At 34.1% G+C, this 18,718-nt stretch overlaps 1 long non-coding RNA gene across 1 annotated transcript in view; it reads left to right on the top strand.

Moving 5' to 3' along the window:
- LOC141294304 (uncharacterized) overlaps nucleotides 1–15,970 on the top strand; it is a 37,351-nt gene extending 21,381 nt beyond the window's left edge. Inside the window, exons 3-4 of the long non-coding RNA XR_012340922.1 lie at nucleotides 6,879–6,967; nucleotides 15,868–15,970. This is a non-coding gene — a long non-coding RNA (uncharacterized lncRNA). The remainder of the gene's footprint in view (nucleotides 1–6,878; nucleotides 6,968–15,867) is intronic.
- The last annotated feature ends 2,748 nt before the right edge of the window (nucleotides 15,971–18,718 follow it).

Raw genomic sequence — 18,718 nt, 5'->3', positions numbered from 1 at the left:
AGTTTGCTTCACCACTCGCCTTTGGTCAAATTACATGACATGTGGAAATCCTGAGGCAGTTCTGCTCTTTCCTATTGCTCTTGTTCATATTGTTAGTCATCAAATCAGATCAGTGTGTTTACTTACGTTGGTCGCTATAGCACTGGGTGTCAGTAAGTGACTGTAAAGGTTGTGTATCACATTATTTTGTCATTGCTGTGCCGTGTGACGTTTGTATTGTAGATCTAGGAAAATGGCTGGTGTCATCTAATTTTTAGCCACTATGTCATGTGGTTTATGATGTCAAATGTGCATGACTTGATTAAAACATGGGAAAAACACACATGCATGAATGTTTTAATGTGTTTGTTGTTTACAGTACATAGCCTTCGTGTCATTGACCATGACTGACTGGTCAAAACATTGTGCTGAAAAACATTTATTTAGAGCTGTAATTTCAGTGTACTGTTCAGTGTCTCTGTAAGATTTTTTACTTTTTTTGACCTGCACATGAAGCCAATTTTGACCTTTAAACTGAAATGCAATTATACAGTATACACTAACACATTGTTAGGCCACCAAAAATACTAAATAAATAAATAAATAAATGACAAAAAAAAATTATATATTTATTTTGGCTGCTTTCTATTTGTTAGTTTTAATTATTGGCCAGAGGGAGAAAAAAATCAAAAATCAAAATAAATATAGATGGATATTTATTTATTTATTTATTTAGTGTATGTATACGTATATTGTTGGCATGACGCATTTGAAGCACAGCCTGTAGTTTAATTAACTTTTTTCTGTTTTTGTTTGCATCATCTCTCGGAAAAGGGCATGGCCTTTGCATTGTGTTTTTAAGGTTTTAAAGGTGACGTATCATGAAAATGTGACTTTTTTTTCCTTGTTTAAGTGCTATAATCAGTCCCTGGTGCATCTACCAACCCAGAAAACATGAAAAAGAACAACCCAGTAATTTTTTTTCCCCTGCAAGCTTGTGAAAAAGAAAAAAAATGAGCTGCTCAGATTTTGCTCCAAACGTGACATAGAAACGGGATCAAATTATAATATTACCACCCCCAATAAATTTTATTTGTTAGTTAGTTTTAATTATTGGCCAGAGGGGGAAAAAAATAAAAAACAAAAATAAATATAGATGGATATTTATTTATTTATTTATTTATTCATTTATTTAGACCAAATTTGTTTAAAATTATTCACCATAATATGAATAATTAAGTGTGTGTGTGTGTGTGTGTATATTTATTTATTTAGATAAAAATAAATAAATAACATGTATGTTATATAAAATATTTTGTAAATATATAAAGAAAAAAATCTGCCTAAATAAATAAAATGAAACAATTACTTATTTATTTTGGCAGAGTTTTTTTTATTATTCGCCATAAATTTAATTAATTTAAATTAACATTTTGAATTTTGAATTTAAATTGACTTATTGCGGAGATTAATTAAACTACAGGCTGTGCTTCAAATGTGTCATGCCAACATAATTTAATGAAGTCTGTATTTGATGTTGCATATTCAAGATTAAGCCTGAGATTTTAAACACCCACTTTGGTTTTGAACACACCCTATACTACGAATGTTAGCTTGAGAATTTGCTTTGCTTATATTCAAATAGAGTATGCAACCTGTTTATGCATCTTTGTATGAACTTAAAAAAAACGTGGGCATTTTATGACGATCAGTTCAAACCATCCATATATGTGTCACATTTTTATGCAGATTTCTTTTCCCACTGAACATAGTTCATGTTATTTGCATGAACATGACAGTTTAGCTTTTAGATTTAGCTTATGCAAAGCAAACTCAGGGTGTTTTTAATAATGATCTGCGTATGGTTAGCGAGGGCCGTGCTCTTGTTGGTCTGGAGGAGGTTTTTGTATTTATGAGGGTTAGTGATATTATAGATGCTGGCTTTGTATTGCAGGGTGTGTTTCTCTGTTGTCCTTCTGGTTCGAGCGAGTGGTGTACAACAATAGCCCCCTTCATCATTACAGAGTTGCACTGATTCCTCGCCTCGGCTTGTGAATAATATTATAGGCGTGAGCTGGGGGGAAAAGCAGCAGTCTGGACCGCTTGCACTTCAGTTTTCAGTACTACAGTAAACGCACTATACTGTATATTCATGGTAATATTATTGGTAATATTGTGATTATTTGGGTTTACCAGGTCATGTGACTAGTTGTGTGGTCTTGTGCAACTCTGCTAGCTGCTTTCTGTGTGCGTGCTTTGGATGTGTGCGCTCAGAAACCCCTATTTCAGAAGTTTAAACTGATATGGCTTTAAAACGCATGACTTTAGCACGATAGACATGATAATTAAAGCCAAACAGGTGTTTTTTGGCAGAATATCTGAGGTAGGGAGCATTTTTAGCAAGGAGCAAAATTATATAATAAATGATCTGTGGGGTATTTTGAGCTAAAACTTCACAAAGACATTCTGGGGACACCTGAGACTTATGTTAGATCTTGTAAAAAGGGCCCCAATAGGTCTCCTTTAAGGTTAACTTTGTATTGTTATATTAAGCCTGGAATACACTACACGATTTTTGCCCTGATTTTCCACCGATTTACAGTCTGTAGAAGTTCAGGCTATTTGCTGAAAGTCAGAGAGTCTGCAGATTTGAGTTGACAGATTCCATAAAAAATCGCGTAGTGTATGATGGTCACAGACTCCGATTTTTTAGCTTCAGACTTTGATTCTATCTAGTCGGAGGATATCAAACATGTTTGATATTTTCAGCCAATTTTAGAACGCATATTGTTTTCATTTGTTATGCGTCTCCTAGTAACAAGGTGCACGTTTCTGCATGAGTTTGTTGTGATCGGAACGACTTCAAAGTCTGCTAGTGTATTATCCTCAGTCGTGTAATGTGTGATGGACAGTTTTCCTCTGTCGCTGTTTACAAAGTCGGTAAGTGTATGATGCCTATTGTTTAAAAAATCTGTTCAGATTTTAAAAGTCGTGTAGTGTATTCCAGCCTTTAGTCGATATGAATATAAATGATAGATAATCATTCTTGTGTTTACTTAATGAAAAAAAAAAAACTTGCCTTGATTAGTTTTGGCTATTATTTGTATTAAAGGTGCCATAGAATGGAAAACTGTATTTACCATGTTATAGTTGAATAATACCAGTTCAGTACATGGACATGAGATACCATGAGTCTCAAACACCATTGTTTCCTCCTCCTTATATAAATCTAGTGTTTGCAAAAGACCACCGAAAAATAGGTCAATTCAAACATAACACCGACTATTACGCAATAGTCCCGATCGCCCAATCATCAGATGATCTCCAGATAGGCTATTGTGAAAAAACAAAACGAGGACAATAGCGAAAATGGCTGTTCACGGGAATAAGTGTAATGTTCCAGGTTGTGCAGGAGATGTTAAGTGAAGGGATGGGTTGGTGTTTGTACTCATAAAGGCAAGGAAAACAAATAATGCGTTCTAATAAAATAAGACGAGCCACTGAAGGGACACGGTTAGCTTCTTGCTAGCGTTAGCCTGTTACATTGCAGTACATATGATTTTACTTACCACATAAACAGAGTAAGGAGAGATGACTGCGCAGACGATGGCGAATTATTTGTAGATCCTGATCACCGCTGACAGCATCTAAACTTGTCAAATGTGGCAAGTATTCCCGCTGTAGTGTAACGTTACACAGAGCGCGTGTGATCGCCGATCTCAACAGTGAAACTAAAAGTTATCGCGCATTCAAAATGGCAGTTTCAATGCTCCGCATATTAATAGCAGCTCGAGCTCCGTAAATAAATATATATTTCCTCCATGTGTTTCCTTACAGCAGTGAGAGAGCGAGCTGCTCTGTGAGACAGCCAATCAGAGCAGAGCTCCTCATTATTATGCAGGAAGCTTCCAAATAAGGTAATAACAGAGCATTTCATTCTAGGGACAAATCCTAGGATTGTAAATAGACCTGTAAAACCGTTTCTGGAGAATTTTTACCCTTTCCTATGCCATATACCTTCTATGTAGACATCAGAGAACAATTTTAAAATATTGTACCAATGCATTTTATGGCACCTTTAAATAATAATCTATTTTGCTACAAAAACACTTTTACAATTTTAGAACAATAGACTAATATTGATTTAGAGAAGATCTTTATGTATACCAGATAAGCAGTTTGTTAATATGTGAACCTGGACCAGGTTTGTAGCACATTTATATTCGTAGCAAAAAAAAAACATTGTATGGGTCAAAATTATGTCATTATGATATTAATTAGATAAAGATCCATGTTCCATGAAGATATTTCGTCAATATCCCACAGTAAATATATCAAAACCTAACTTGATTAGTAATATGCATTGCTAAGAACTTCATTTGGACAACTTTAAAGGTGATTTTCCAATATATATATATATATATATATATATATCAAACCATCCAAACTATATATCAATGTCAAGCTTTTTTATTTAGCTTTCAGATGATGTATAAATCTCAATTTCAGAAAATTGACCCTTATGACTGTTTTTTTGGTCTAGGGTCGCAAATATTTTGCCCTTAAAAAGGCAAAACGCACGTATAGTAATGTATACTTGTGTATAGTAATGAAGATATAGTTAATGGGTTTCGTAAAAAAAGATTTTTAGCTACAAATCGGCATATTGAAAGTAACTAATTAATAATTTCATTCAGCTAGGACCAAAAGTGATGCTCAAGACACTTACATTATTACAAAAAATTCTGTTTCAAATAAATGCTGTTCTTTTGAACGTCATATACATTAAAGAATCCTGAAGAAAATGTCTCAAGGGTTTCTACAGAAAAATTAGGCAGCACAACTCTTTTTAACGTAATAAGAATGTGTTAAATGTTACTTTATCATCAAATCGTTAGAATGATTTCTAAAAGACACTTAAAGGGATAGTTCACCCAAAAATGACAATTCTATCATTAATTACTCACCCTCATGTCGTTCCAAACCCGTAAAACCAGAACACAAATTAAGATATTTTTGATGAAATCCAAGAGCTTCCTGATCCTGTATAGACAGCAACGCAACTGACACATTCAAGGCCCAAAAAGGTCATCATTAAAATAATCCACGTGACATCAGTGGTTTAACCGTAATATTATGAAGCTACGAGAATACTTTTTGTGCACCAAAATAACTATATATTCAACAATTTATTCTCTTCCGTGTCTACAACATGTGTTCATGAGAGTATCACAACGTTGCTGCCTATGCAGTGTCGGAAAGCTCTTGGACTTTGGAAAGACATGAGGGTGGGTAATAAAAGGATTAGTTTACTTCTGAAATAAAAATGTCCTGATAATTTACTTAGCCCGAAGTCATTCAAGATGTTCATGTCTTTTATTTTTCAGTTGAAAAGAAATTAAAGTTTTAAGGGAGAATATTCGAAAACGGTTCAAAAATTAGGATGGGGCGAAAAACTCTTTTTAAGAGAACTTTTTAAAAGGGAGAACGAGAACTTGCGCTGTTCTGTGTATGCGCTCAGAGACGGAGCAGAACACGGACATGTAAAGTTATCTTTTAGCTCAAGATGCGCACCTAAACGGTCAAATACACGCAAAAATATTTCGCAATGAGGCGCTTGGTGATTATTGATGTAAACCCTTGTCAGTTATGTCTTAAATGATCATAAACAGTTAATAACGAAAGTGCGTGTGTAACAGTATATTGGATCCGTGGGGCACTTAAAGCGACGACAAATAATATTCCTTCTGCCGTCTCTGTGCTTAATATTAATACAACGTGAAAATACAAAGAGGAAAAATCACTCGCTGCTCTTGAATGAAGGACTTTTGTAGTTTTAATAAGAAACAAAGCATGTTTAACTATTACAGTGAAGATGCTGTTTTATTTTACATTCAAATAATTACATTTAATTTCTGTAGTATTGTTAGACTACTTTAGACTTGCATAAAAGTATGCAGTATTATTATTATTTTTTAAAAAGCACAGTTTTTTTATTAGTTTTTTTTTCTGCTGTAGTGCTATCTTTAAATTAATCACTAATATAAAGTTTTGGACCCAGTCATAATCGTGTTAAATAATCGTGATTACAATATTGACCGAAATAATCTTAAATATGATTTTTGCTTAAATCGAGCAGCCCTAGCTGCAACTGCAACTTGAAACTGCAGTTTGGACCTTCAACCTGTTGATCCCCAATAAAGTCCACTATATGGAGAAAAATCCTAGAATGTTTTCCTCAAAAAACTTAATTTCTTTGTGACTAAAAGAAAGACATGAACATCCTGGATGACATGGGGATGAGTAAATTAGGCCATTTTATTCAGGAAGTGAACTAATCCTTTAATGACAGAATTTTCTTTTTTGGGTGAACTATCCCTTTAATTAGCTAGAGGATTGATGCTGAAAATTTGACTCTGCGACACAAGAAAAAATTACCAGTTTTCTATTTTAAGATGTATTTTAAATTGCAGTAATATTTCACAAAAAGCAAAAGAGACTTTCAAAGTCATAAAATGACTACAGACCTCAAACTTTTGAACAGTTGTGTATATATAAAGTGTTTCTTAATCCACTAACCGTATCGACACAGCTGTTAAACTGCAGGTTAAAAGTTGTACCGTACTAGCCATTAAGTCAAACATACACAGAGACTTCTCTCTCCAATTTTCAGTCTCTCTCTTCCAGTTAGCTGTCTCAGAGCCAGTTATTCATCCACAGAGTGAGTCAGGGTGGGAGGGACCAGGAGGCCAGCCGTACCAGTCACACCGTCATTTCTCGAACACACACACTTATCCTCTGTCTCCTTCCTTCCACTTCTCCTTCTCTCTTCCTGCCCTCTCTCTCTCTCTGTCTCTCCCTCTCTCCACTACCGCTGTCCTGGTTTCTTTCTCTATCAGCAGCGAGAGGGACAGACGCAGAAAGAGAAGATAAGAGTCGGGCCGCCGGCAACTGATCAGGACTCTCAGAGGAGGCAGGAGGTTATAAGGTAAGACTTTTTCCCGTTAAGTAGTGCTTTTCCAGCAGTCGCTCGGTGCTCTCAGTTACAATAAAGACGTCGCATATGTAGCGTTGTTCTTCTCTTCCTTTGTTTATTATTAACTCTCAACATGTTCCTTTTTTTCTGCGCATGATTCACTCACAGGATGCCTGTTGCCGCAGCTTGTGTATAACCCCACCCTTACCGTTCGATGTTGCGCGAGCTTCGCTGTGACTTCTTTAAACTTTTCCTAATGCCTGTAAATGGACGTGTTACTCAGAGCATTTGTTTAGAAGTTGTAATTGTGTCTTTTTGCTGTCTAGGAAAGGTAAGATGGATTATGGACTTATTAGTGCTTTCCTTTTTCTGCCTGTGGCTTTTGACCTGATGTGTTTTCTGGTCACATGACAGGCGGTCGAGAGCAGGGTGGTTCCCCCGTCTCTGCTAGCAACCGTGTCATTTTACGCCTGCCCGCTATTTCTCGCAGAGCAGACTTAAAGGGCCGGATATGGGTTTATGTTTTCCTTATGTTGAGAGATGGAGAGAGCGGGGGGAAGTGTGATGGAGTAAATGAGGACGAGGCACTGGAGCACTCTGATCTTAAATGTTAACATACGCCGATTTATTTTTGCAACTGAAGAGCTTTGATGAGGGTGGTGTTACCATAAATGGTCATTGTGTTGGTCTCTTTTTCCTGTCTTATCTACAGAGACCAGTGCGGTGTTAACTCAATGACTAGCTGATTGCAATCTGATTTTGTTTATTCGGGTTTGAAACAGAATGACAATGAGCTTGAGAGTCGGTCTAGACACTGGTCATTCGAAAAGTGAAGTGCTTTTTGGTGAAACCCTTCTGGAATGTGAATAGCGAAATATTTAGGGTTTAAAAATAAGCCATTTAAGATTTATTTTAATCATTATTTGAATGAGAACGATTAATGAAAAAAGAATAGTTTCTTTGAAGAAATGTAATTGGGTCAAAGATGTTAATATGTCCATGTCAAAATAAAAGTGAACGCAAGTAAAATGTCTACTTCAAAAGGTTTCAAATACGTTTTTGTAGGATAAAATGTCACATTGTCATTTAGTGTAACACAATATTTATGCAAAAATTCTGACTTATATATTCAAATATATAAAAGCATAAGGGAGCAGAATACATTTTATTGTGTCTTAAATGTGTAAAAAAATATTACTGACAAATGAGCAAAACCTAGGATAGTAAAAATGTAGGATTACAACTAATTAGTATTTGGGGTGAAAGTAATTCATCTTTTACTGTCAAAATTAGATTTTTGTTGTAAATATGTGAATATAAAGATTGTTAAACAAGGACATTTTCGTTGGTGTCTTCTGTTCATTAGGGAAAAAATGCTCAGAAAATTAAATTAAACAGAAAATTAAATTAAACAGAAAATGTTTTAATATTTTTATTTTTATTTAAATTAATTTAATTTAAAGCAGTATTGCTCTTATTGTTATTATGTTTAAACCCTTTTTCGTTTATATTAAATAAATTAGTAATTAATTATTTGTCATTTATTTATTTAATCATTATTTATTTAATTTTATTTTTGGAGTAAAATAAGAACTGAACATGGTTTCGTGAGAATCTATTCCTTATATTTACCTATAATAATATTATTATCAATTATTTGTTGTTTACTAATTTAATCATTATTAATTTAATTTTATTTAACTTTTGGAGTAAAATAAGAACTAGACATGGTTTTGTGAGAGGTATCTATTCATTATATTTACCTATAATAATAATAATAATCATAATAATCATAATCATAATAATAAAAATATTTTTTATCATCAATTATTTTTAATTTTTAATTTAATCATTATTCATTTAATTTAATTTAATTTTTAGAATAAAATAGGAACTAGACATGGTTTTGTGAGAATAATCTATTCATTATATTTACCTATAATAATAATAATATTGTTATTATATATTTTTTCTTAAATCATTATTTATTTATTTTTATTTAATTTTTGGAGTAAAATAGGAACTGGACATTGGTTTTGTGAGAATAATATATTCATTATATTTACCTATAATAATAATAATAATAATAATAATAATAATAATATCAAATTTTTTTTTTTATTGAATAATTATTAATTTATTTTTATTTAATTTTTTGGAGTAAAATAGGAACTGGGCATGGTTTCGTGAGAATAATCTATTCATATTTACCTGTTATAGTAATACTGTTATTATCATCAATTATTTGTTATTTATTTAATTTAATTGGTAATACTTTACAATAAGGTGTCATTTATTAACATTGGTTAATGTATTAACTAACATGAACGAACAATGAACAATACATTTATTGCACTGTTTATTAATCTTTGTTAAAGTTAGTTAATAAAAATAGAGTAATTCATTGTTTTTCCATGTTAGTTATTTATCTATTATTTTAGTAATAATACTATTAATAATAATATAAAACCTAGGGTAAGGTGTATAACCTACCTAACATATGCAGCATATTTTGAGTCATTAAAATAATGTTTTCAGACAAACTTATTTTGTGTAAAAAAAACAAAACAAAAAAGATTTACATTGTCATGGTTACTCTATATTGCTGCAGATGTTTTTACTCCAGTAAACGGTACTAGAACTTGTCGTTCCTCATGAATACACATTCACACCTTTCACTGAACTGTCTGTTTGTATTTAATACAGACTGTTTCTTGTGTAAATAAGAGGTTTACTAAAGTTGTGGCCACTCATAGTGTTGTCATTCTGAAGTATGCACCCCTCCCAAGAAAATATTTGTGTAAAGTTTCATCAGCACCGTCTATCCACAAGCAAATCCTATCCACCGGGATATAAACACCAATTAGACCCAGCCCAGGCAAAGCTCTTTTGTGTGTCTATAGATGTGGCTTCCACGAGTTTCCAAAGTTGGAGTATTTAGTCGCTGAGGCATGTGTTCCATCAGCCACGCCAAAACCTCACAATACATCCACACAGCCATTGACAATCCTGAGACGTCTTACAGATGCCTCTCATATCTGGCACAATTAGATTTCCCCCACACTGGCAACTGTGATAAGACACTGCTTGCATTCAGAGTTTTTTTTTTTTTCCTCACTAAACATACAAGCAGGGTTACCATATCTTTTTTTTTTTTTTTTTTTTTTTTGATGGATTTATAAAATGTCTGGATTTGACTTGCTCTCTACAGTCTTCATATTTAATATGTAAGCATATTTGCATTGCTTCTACCGTTCTTTATAGATGCCGCCTTCTCGCAAGCCACGATTGGTCCATGGTGGACAATGCCTGCACGCTATTGGTCAAACTGCTTTTCAATCATTACCTTCAACAAGTATTACGTCAATAAAGAAAACAAACCGAAAACCTGACCAAACTTAATGAAATATTGGTGGTTGCGCGCCTCTTATTCAATAAATATGTTACTGCTAATATGAAAAAAGGCTTAGCTTTCAAATTCTGTCCGTTTTATTACAAAACTCAACGAGGAAATACCGTTTTGGCGCTCTTTGATGTGACATGAGGAATCGCTCCAGCGCCTCAGCTCAAGCGGCTTCATATTGTTACCGCTAATGTTAGTAACGAAGCAAACATGAATGACCATCAAAAGGTATGTTTAAATAAAACAGAACATCTTACTAAAATGTATAATGTCTCATGTAATCGCTCAAACGGTGTGACAGCTTGTAAACAATATGGCACGCTATTTTTACAATCAGAAAAGCCATTCGACGACAAACTCGCTAGTTAGCTGGAAACGAGCTCTAGAAAGGAACTTTTTCTAGATATACGCACTGTATTACATATTTAATTTTTTTTACTTAAAGGAGTAGTTCACTTTTAGAATAAAAATGTACAGATAATGTACTCACCCCCTTGTCATCCAAGATGTTCATGTCTTTTAGTCGCAAGGAAATTATGTTTTTTGAGGAAAACATTTCAGGATTTCTCTCCATATAATGGACTTCTATGATGCCCCCGAGGTTGAACTTCCAAAATGCAACTTCAAATGGCTCTAAACGATCCCAGCCAAGGAAAAAAGGGTCTTATCAAGCAAAACGATCGGTTGTTTTTTAAACAAAATGACAATTTATATGCTTTTTAACCTCAAATGCTCGTTTTGTCTAGCTCTGTGTGTACTCTGCGTAGAGATTAAAAAGTTTATAAATTGTAAATGTTTTTAGTAAAGTCCTCGGCTGGGATCATTTAGAGCCCTTTGAAGTTGTATTTAAACTGCATTTAAGTTCAAACTTGGGGCACCATGGAAGTCCACAATATGGAGAGAAATCCTGAAATGTTTTCCTCAAAAAAAAACCATTTCTTTACGACTGAAGAAAGAAGGACATGAACATCTTGGATGACAAGGGGGTTAACTACTCCTTTAACCTGTTTTTCAGTATATAATGTGTTTTTGAATAACTTCGTCATGTAGACAACTTATAGACTGTTTAAATTGTTTTTATTTTGACAACCGGAATAGAAACAATTCAAATGTGTTTAAAAATCACTTTATTGCTTAGTGTACAGCATTAAGCAGAATTTTTTTCTTTTTACCTAAACAAAAAATTATGTTTTGTACGCGTTTGCTTGTATGATAGGGTGACCTTGGATGTATCCGAAATCGCCTCCTATGCCCTCAAATAGGGACTATTTAAGGAGACAGTGATTTTAAGTGGTGTTCAAAACCATTCCCACAATGCACCGCAAAAACGAGTGTGCAATCGATGTACACTCAGTGGCTAGAGATAACCCATAATGCACTGTGAGAGTCACGTGCCGATTAAATTCCCGCGTCTCGCCAGAAGATGGCGCCTGCAGCTGATTCATGCATCTGTTCATTTTACAATGCGCTCGTCCACGGCGTAATACAGCGTACAACACCGGTACAAATTTGTTATAAATTGATTATTAAATTGTTTAATTAGGGTTTATGCGTAATTTCCGCAACGGAGTTTAAGATAAATCCTTTAATCTTACTACTGGAACTGCCCTTTTCAAATGATTATTAAACAGTAAGCAAACTATGCAAAAGTGGCAGTGCTTCCGGTGCACTTAGTGTCCAAATTCACTAACTTGATTTCATTCACTCCTTCAAGTGAACTGTGCAAGTGGACTAATGTAGAGAATAGTAAATAGGGTATAGAGGACGATTTCGAATATAGCTCATAGGTCCTTTTTCCCCCGGACATGTCCTCTTTTTAGACTTTAGAAAATGCGTCCGGCTGGGATTCTTAAATCTCCAAAAATGTCCAGTCGCCATTCATTGTGTGCATTTTTGTATTAAAGTCTTGCGCAGGACTGTTTTCTTAATCCCGCTCCCGCAAAAATTCAAATATTGAATATAATTTTCGCACATCACTGAGTTGCTATCATTAAGCAGAGTATTTATATCGTTTTGGATGCAGCTTGTGTTGGATGTAGGGTTGCCAAATCCACATTTGTTCCACGGAATAGGGCTGATTTTAAACTTGCGGTGGGTTGATTTTCTCCCGTGGGTTAAAAGTTTTAAATATTGCATAAATTCCATTTGACTGAAATGCTTGTATTGAAACATTTTTAGTTTTAGATATTAGATATTAGTTTTGCGAAGGATGGCCGCTGTGGTAGGAAGCTTTTTAGCTGTGTTTATGATCAATCTGCATAAAGTTGCAGTGGCTGAATTGACATATTGACATATTTTTGACATATTTTAATACCCAAACTAGGACTTCAACCCCCCCCACCACCACCCCACGTCCTACTTTGAAAACTAAATTATGGTCACCCTACTGTATGGGTCAATTTTTACAGAATTTGTGCAAGCTGATGTCCCGCAACCAAAATAATTATTTAAAGAGCATTTACGAATTCAAGTCACTACCGAAACATTGGATGTTTTGTCAAAAATAAAGTATAGTGAATTATCAACTAAGTAAGATGATGGTGTTTGGTCCAAACATTATTTAAACAAATGAATCCTTAAGTTTGAAATCAGTATGATCACATTTTTTGCCTTTTACGAAAAAAAAATGCTGGATTTAAAATATAACAAATTACACTTGAAATATTGTTAAAAAAATTAATTGTTATTGATTTACGTCTACAAAAAAATATATTTACAATGTAGATGTAAGCAAAATCTTAACAGGTTAATATAACCCTTCTTAATAAATTATATATTAGTGTGTTTTGGTAGTGACCAATGTGGGGAGAGGACAAATATCCCAAAACTTTCTGAAAATACAATATGAGAATCTTGTGTACTTTGGATATTATACAATTTGCATACATACAACATTTTTGGAAAGACATTTTTCAAGACATTTTCAACTCTGACTTTGAACCATTTCTGTAGAATGGCCCATATATCTAATTGAATCAAAATCAAATTGTAAAATTTGTCTCAGTACTCATCTGTAGTCGCTTCATGTGTTTCAAACAAGGATGACGTTACCACTTTCTTTGTACAAAACCAGTTTGGAGCATCTTGTGTTCCTCCAGGTGCATCTGATCTTTAACTGATGTTCCTCAGAACAAGATTGCAGAAGTTCACTCGATGGACTGAATGTTCAGCATCCATATCGCACCTGTTTGGATGAAGGCTTGTTCCGGTGACAAACGCACATTCTGAGATAAGAAACACACTGAAACTGATTGCATTACACATTTTTGTGTAAACTTTAATGCAAGTCTGAAAGGAAAGAATATTGTGATAAAGGTCATTCAGTTCCCATGCATTTTTTGCGTATGTTCAATTCAATCTGCGTTTCCTTTCGCACTAATCTAATCTCGGGTCTTCTGACATCCCCTCACAGGTCAATATGATGCAGTTGTTTAAATTCTTAGATTTTACTCTCAAAGCAAAAGAATGTTATCATCTTTTTCAACTGACTCCTAGAAGTGATAGCGACCAGAAAGCAGTTTAACCTGAAGGTCGCGGCACGTTTTCTGCGACGAAACGCAGTCCGTGATTCTAATCAGTGTCTGTAGAAACCCATAAAGTGGCTCTCTCACAATCATTACCATCTCAAATGACATCTGTGTGCCCCAATCCAGGGATCTGCACAGAGAATATGTGAGAGAACCTGTCTGGGTATGTCAGTGTTGATTTTGAAGCGTTGAGGACATGTTGGGTGCTATTTAAGAGAAGTTCACACTATTGCTTTAGAGCAGATGTTGGGTGGCAGGGAGGCAGAGCAGTTTGTTCATGTGACTCCTTGGAAGGTAAAGCATTTATTGCTCTTTTATTTATTGTTCCCTTTCGTTGCTAGATGAAATCATAAGTTTAGTCTGAAGCCATTGTTTTGACCAATGAGAGAGAATCATTCTGTGTATGTATGTTATCAGAAAGACAATGGCGTCATTTCTCGTATATTTCCGAGCTGATATTGGCACATCGTTGTATCTGTAGGTTGTAAATGGGTAATTTATTGCTAATCTTATCTAAATGTACGGGTATAAAATTATATTGTCATATACATAACTACTGAATAGGTCTGTGTACTAAATTTGACTCTAAAATAGCCTTTAGCCTTCGATTTGAATGTTTGTCTTTCAGGTTTTTTATATATGTAAACTAAAACGATAATATATGAATTATTATACATTACACAAATTAAATATAAATTATGTATTTATTAAAATATTTAATTATTGTTTTAGTTTCTGTTTATATATTAAATTAAATTGTTATTGTTTTAGTTTACATGCAACAATTATATTATTATATAAGCGTAATCTGTCCAAATATTTTTATTGATATGTAAAAAAAAGTTATTAAACTGTAAAAAAAAAAAAATTATACAAATTCTTTTTGTCAAATATATAATGTATATAAAACTTTATTTTTTAGTTTACATGAAGAAAATTATATTTCTATATTTTTTATATAAACTATAACTATTTTTAAAAATATGTAATTTAATTGTTTATAGTTTACATGCACAAATATATATTATATTATAAAAAATTACCAAGTGTGATTTTCTTTCTTTCTTTATTTGTTTGTAAAAAATGAGTTCAGAATTGCTTGTGTCTATTTAATGAGGACAGGGCCAAGTTGATTTTTACACTCTTTTCACTGCATTTGTTAATCTTTAACATTTAGTTAGTGAATAATCTGTGAATGTAGGGCTTTTTCTGTAGCGTTTTCTGTAGTCATTGTACATTCCTTCCCTCACAGCTTACTTTAGGAAGCCCTTTGTTTTATCGAAAAGAAAGACTTCAAACTCCAGTGTGCGACACACCTGAACCCCTCCTGTGTTTACCCAGAGTTCAGCCGGGACACAGATCTGTGATAAGAGCGGATTGCACTTCCTCCATCTGTGTAGTCAGCTGTATAAATCCATAAGTGTGTTTATAGCGTTGATATATTCGCTGGAGGTGACCGAGTGTTCAGTGAAGGTTAGTATGAGGGAAGCATTACCTCACTGGTGCCGTTCCACTCCCTAATGTGGCCACTCCTCCAACATCAGACCATATCAGACAAGAGGGGAAAAAAAACACATGGAGGAGGGAAAAAAAGCAGACGGAAAATGACAAAGTAATTTGGTATTTGGAATCAAGTAAAGACTTTGTTACTCAGGACATAGTATTAGCAGAGTACGTGGATTCATTGTTGGCTAGAGGACATTAAATGGACACGAGATGAACATCACATGTTTCCAGCGTGAGGTTCAAGGTCTTTCTTTTTCACTGGCGTAGCTGTTGAGGTCAGCTGATACAGTGAATTCAGTAAATCTATTTAATCCCTCACAAACACTAACTGCATTTTTTTTAACTCAATTAGTCAACTGCTGGTAGGAAACCCAGCGTGGAGATCAAGTACTGATGGGGAATCGCTTTATCTGCATGTTTGGCTTCATGTGACCTTACACTCTGAACTGACAACATCTCTGTTTCTGCCCTCACAGGTGCTTTTGTGTAGTCAAACGTGAAGCTGACGTCCGTGAAAATGCTGGAGACGCTGAAAGACAGAGTAATGGAGGTCTATGACCGCCTCTCAGCAGGAAGAGGTAAAAATGCATGTTACATGAAATGAGCCTGAGTTAAATGTATAATGTTTTGACTAGTGGACAGCTGATTTGACTTTTTTTTTCTGTCAATGACTTGTATCAGCCAGTACAGCTAGTAGCAAAAAATCATTGTTTTAAATTCAAAATGGGCCATTTTAGATGTCAAAAAGCAGAGAAGTATGCTGTGTCCCAATTCGCATACACTGTAAAAAGTTTTCACCAGATTCCACTTAAAAACCTAAGTTCAGCAGCTGCCTTAAGTTTTTAAGTTAAATCAGCTTAAAACTACAAGTCATTTTAACTTATTACAATCAAAATAAGTTGATTTAACTTGCAAGTTTAAATAACTTAAGCTGATTTAACTTAACATTTTAAGGCAGCCGCTAAACTTAAAGGAACACTCCACTTTTTTTGGAAATAGGCTCATTCTCCAACTCCCCCCGAGTTAATAAGTTGATTTTTACCGTTTTGAAATCCATTCAGCCGTTCTCCTGTTCTGGCGATATCACTTTTAGCATAGCTTAGCATAGATCATTGAATCCTATTAGACCAATAGCATCACGTTCAAAAATGACCAACGAGTTTCCATATTTGTTGTTTTTAAAACTTGACTCTTCTGTAGTTCTATCGTGTACTAAGACCGGCGGAAATGCAAAGCTGCGAGTTTCTAGGCTGATAAGATTAGGAACTACACTTCCATTCCGGCGTAATAGTCAAGGAAGTTTGCTGCCATAATATGGCCGAAGCAGGCGGAGTATTATCAGAAATGAGTTCCCAGCTAGTTTAGAATTTGCACATGTGCTGCGTGGTATTACTGCTCCTGCTGGACGATATTATATTTCATTATAATATTATTATTATTATTATTATTATTGCTATTATACAAGTGTCAATGGCTTCTGACAACCAAAGTAAAAATAAATTATTAATAAATACAAATAACATAATAATATTTAATAATAATAAATATACAAAATAATATTTATTTAAAAATAAAAAAACAAAATAGTCTATGATGAGTTTTCCCCTATTTCTTTATATTATTTAAATTATTATTATTATTATTATTACTGTTATACAAGTTTCAATGGCTTGTAACAACTGAAGTACAAAAAAAATATATATATATATAATAATAGTATTTCTTAATAATGAATATGAAATAATACAATTGATTTAATAATAACAACAACAACAAAAAAACTACATAGAGTGAGTGAGTTTTTTCCCCTTATTTATAAGCTAAAAAAAAAAAAAAATATATATATATATATATATATATATATATATATATATATATATATATATATATATATATATATAATATATATATATATTTATACTACAGGGCCGTTGAATGCTTGAATCTGATTGGCTGACGAACGTTCTAGAGGTGTGCATTATATTCAGGGAAACGCACGGCGAACGTAGTTCCAGGCAGCTTTAGACCGCAGTGCATGTCTATATCACTTCGCCATACGATTTCAGTTATTTCAAAGGTCCTTACAGCCCAAAACAGCAAAATAACTAAAACCCACAATAACACTGGCCAAACTAATAAATACAGTAAACATCCGGATAAAAACGACAGATTATTTCCATGTTTTATTCCACATTATATTACGTTTTATTATGTACGGAAAGCACAAACTCTTTTTCTCTCGCCCCCTCTCACTCACCTCACAGACGCACACACATAATGTTAGTTTGCACTCGCGTTAGCATTCGCGCTAATGTTGTTAGCGCTGCTCTGACGATTAACAACTTAAAAACGACATGACAGCTCTCACACGCGAGGAAACAACGGCGTGGTCTTGAAGAAAATGAACTTAAAGTTTAACTGTTAGTAGAGACGATGCTGCCAGTCACCTTTGAGAGACACACAGACTTGAGAGAGGTAAAGTCATACACTTAGTTTCTCTCCCTCACTCTTTCCGTCTGTCTGCTTGTCTGTCGGTCTGTCTAAACTTCATTATTAACGCCATTATTTTGCTCTTAACAGCCCAAGCGTCGTTACTAGTTCTAAAATGACGTTTTGGAACTAGCAACGAAGCTGTTGAATGAGCTGCGTAAGAAATTAATCCTACTCACAATAGCGTTTTAAGGATAAAAACGGGACGAATGTCTTGAAATATATCATTTGATCGATGTCTTGAGGTGTGGTAACTGTAGTATAAGCGGAATAATTGACTTCGGGGCCGTAGAATTCTACGAAAATAATGCACACCCGAGGTGTAACGGCCACTCCGCTTCGCGTCGTGACCGCATCACCACCTCGGGTGTGCATTATTTTCTAAGAATTCTACGGCCCGTCGTCAATTATTCCTTACATATATATTTTTATTTTATTTTTTTTTTTTTTTTTTAAATTCGTAATAAGTTTCCATGCCTGGTATACACATAACATATTTTGATATCAAATTGATGCTAGCTGACCTAGCAAACTATAGAAATGTCTACATGTTCAGTAAGATTGTGTTGAACTGTTTTTCTGCGGCATGATATTAGCTGTTATGAAAGTGAAAACTGACTCTAGTAGAAGCAGCAAAGTTCACAAAGTCTTACTAGCTGTGGTTTGAGACATTTCAGAACGGAATGCAACTTGTTGTTGTATCTAGAGGCATTAGTATTTTTAACTGATGCAAGGAACTTAAGTAGTCAAAATCATCTATAAATAAGTCAATATATTTCTCCATCCATTTATAACAGTCAAATCTGTTTTTGGGCAACTGTTCTCAATTGTAATTCT

The sequence above is a fragment of the Garra rufa genome, chromosome 20 (assembly GCF_049309525.1).
Source record: "Garra rufa chromosome 20, GarRuf1.0, whole genome shotgun sequence".
Classification (NCBI taxonomy): Eukaryota; Metazoa; Chordata; class Actinopteri; order Cypriniformes; family Cyprinidae; genus Garra; species Garra rufa.
The sequence above is the reverse complement of the archived record's forward strand: the minus strand, read 5'-3'. Positions and strand labels throughout refer to the sequence as shown.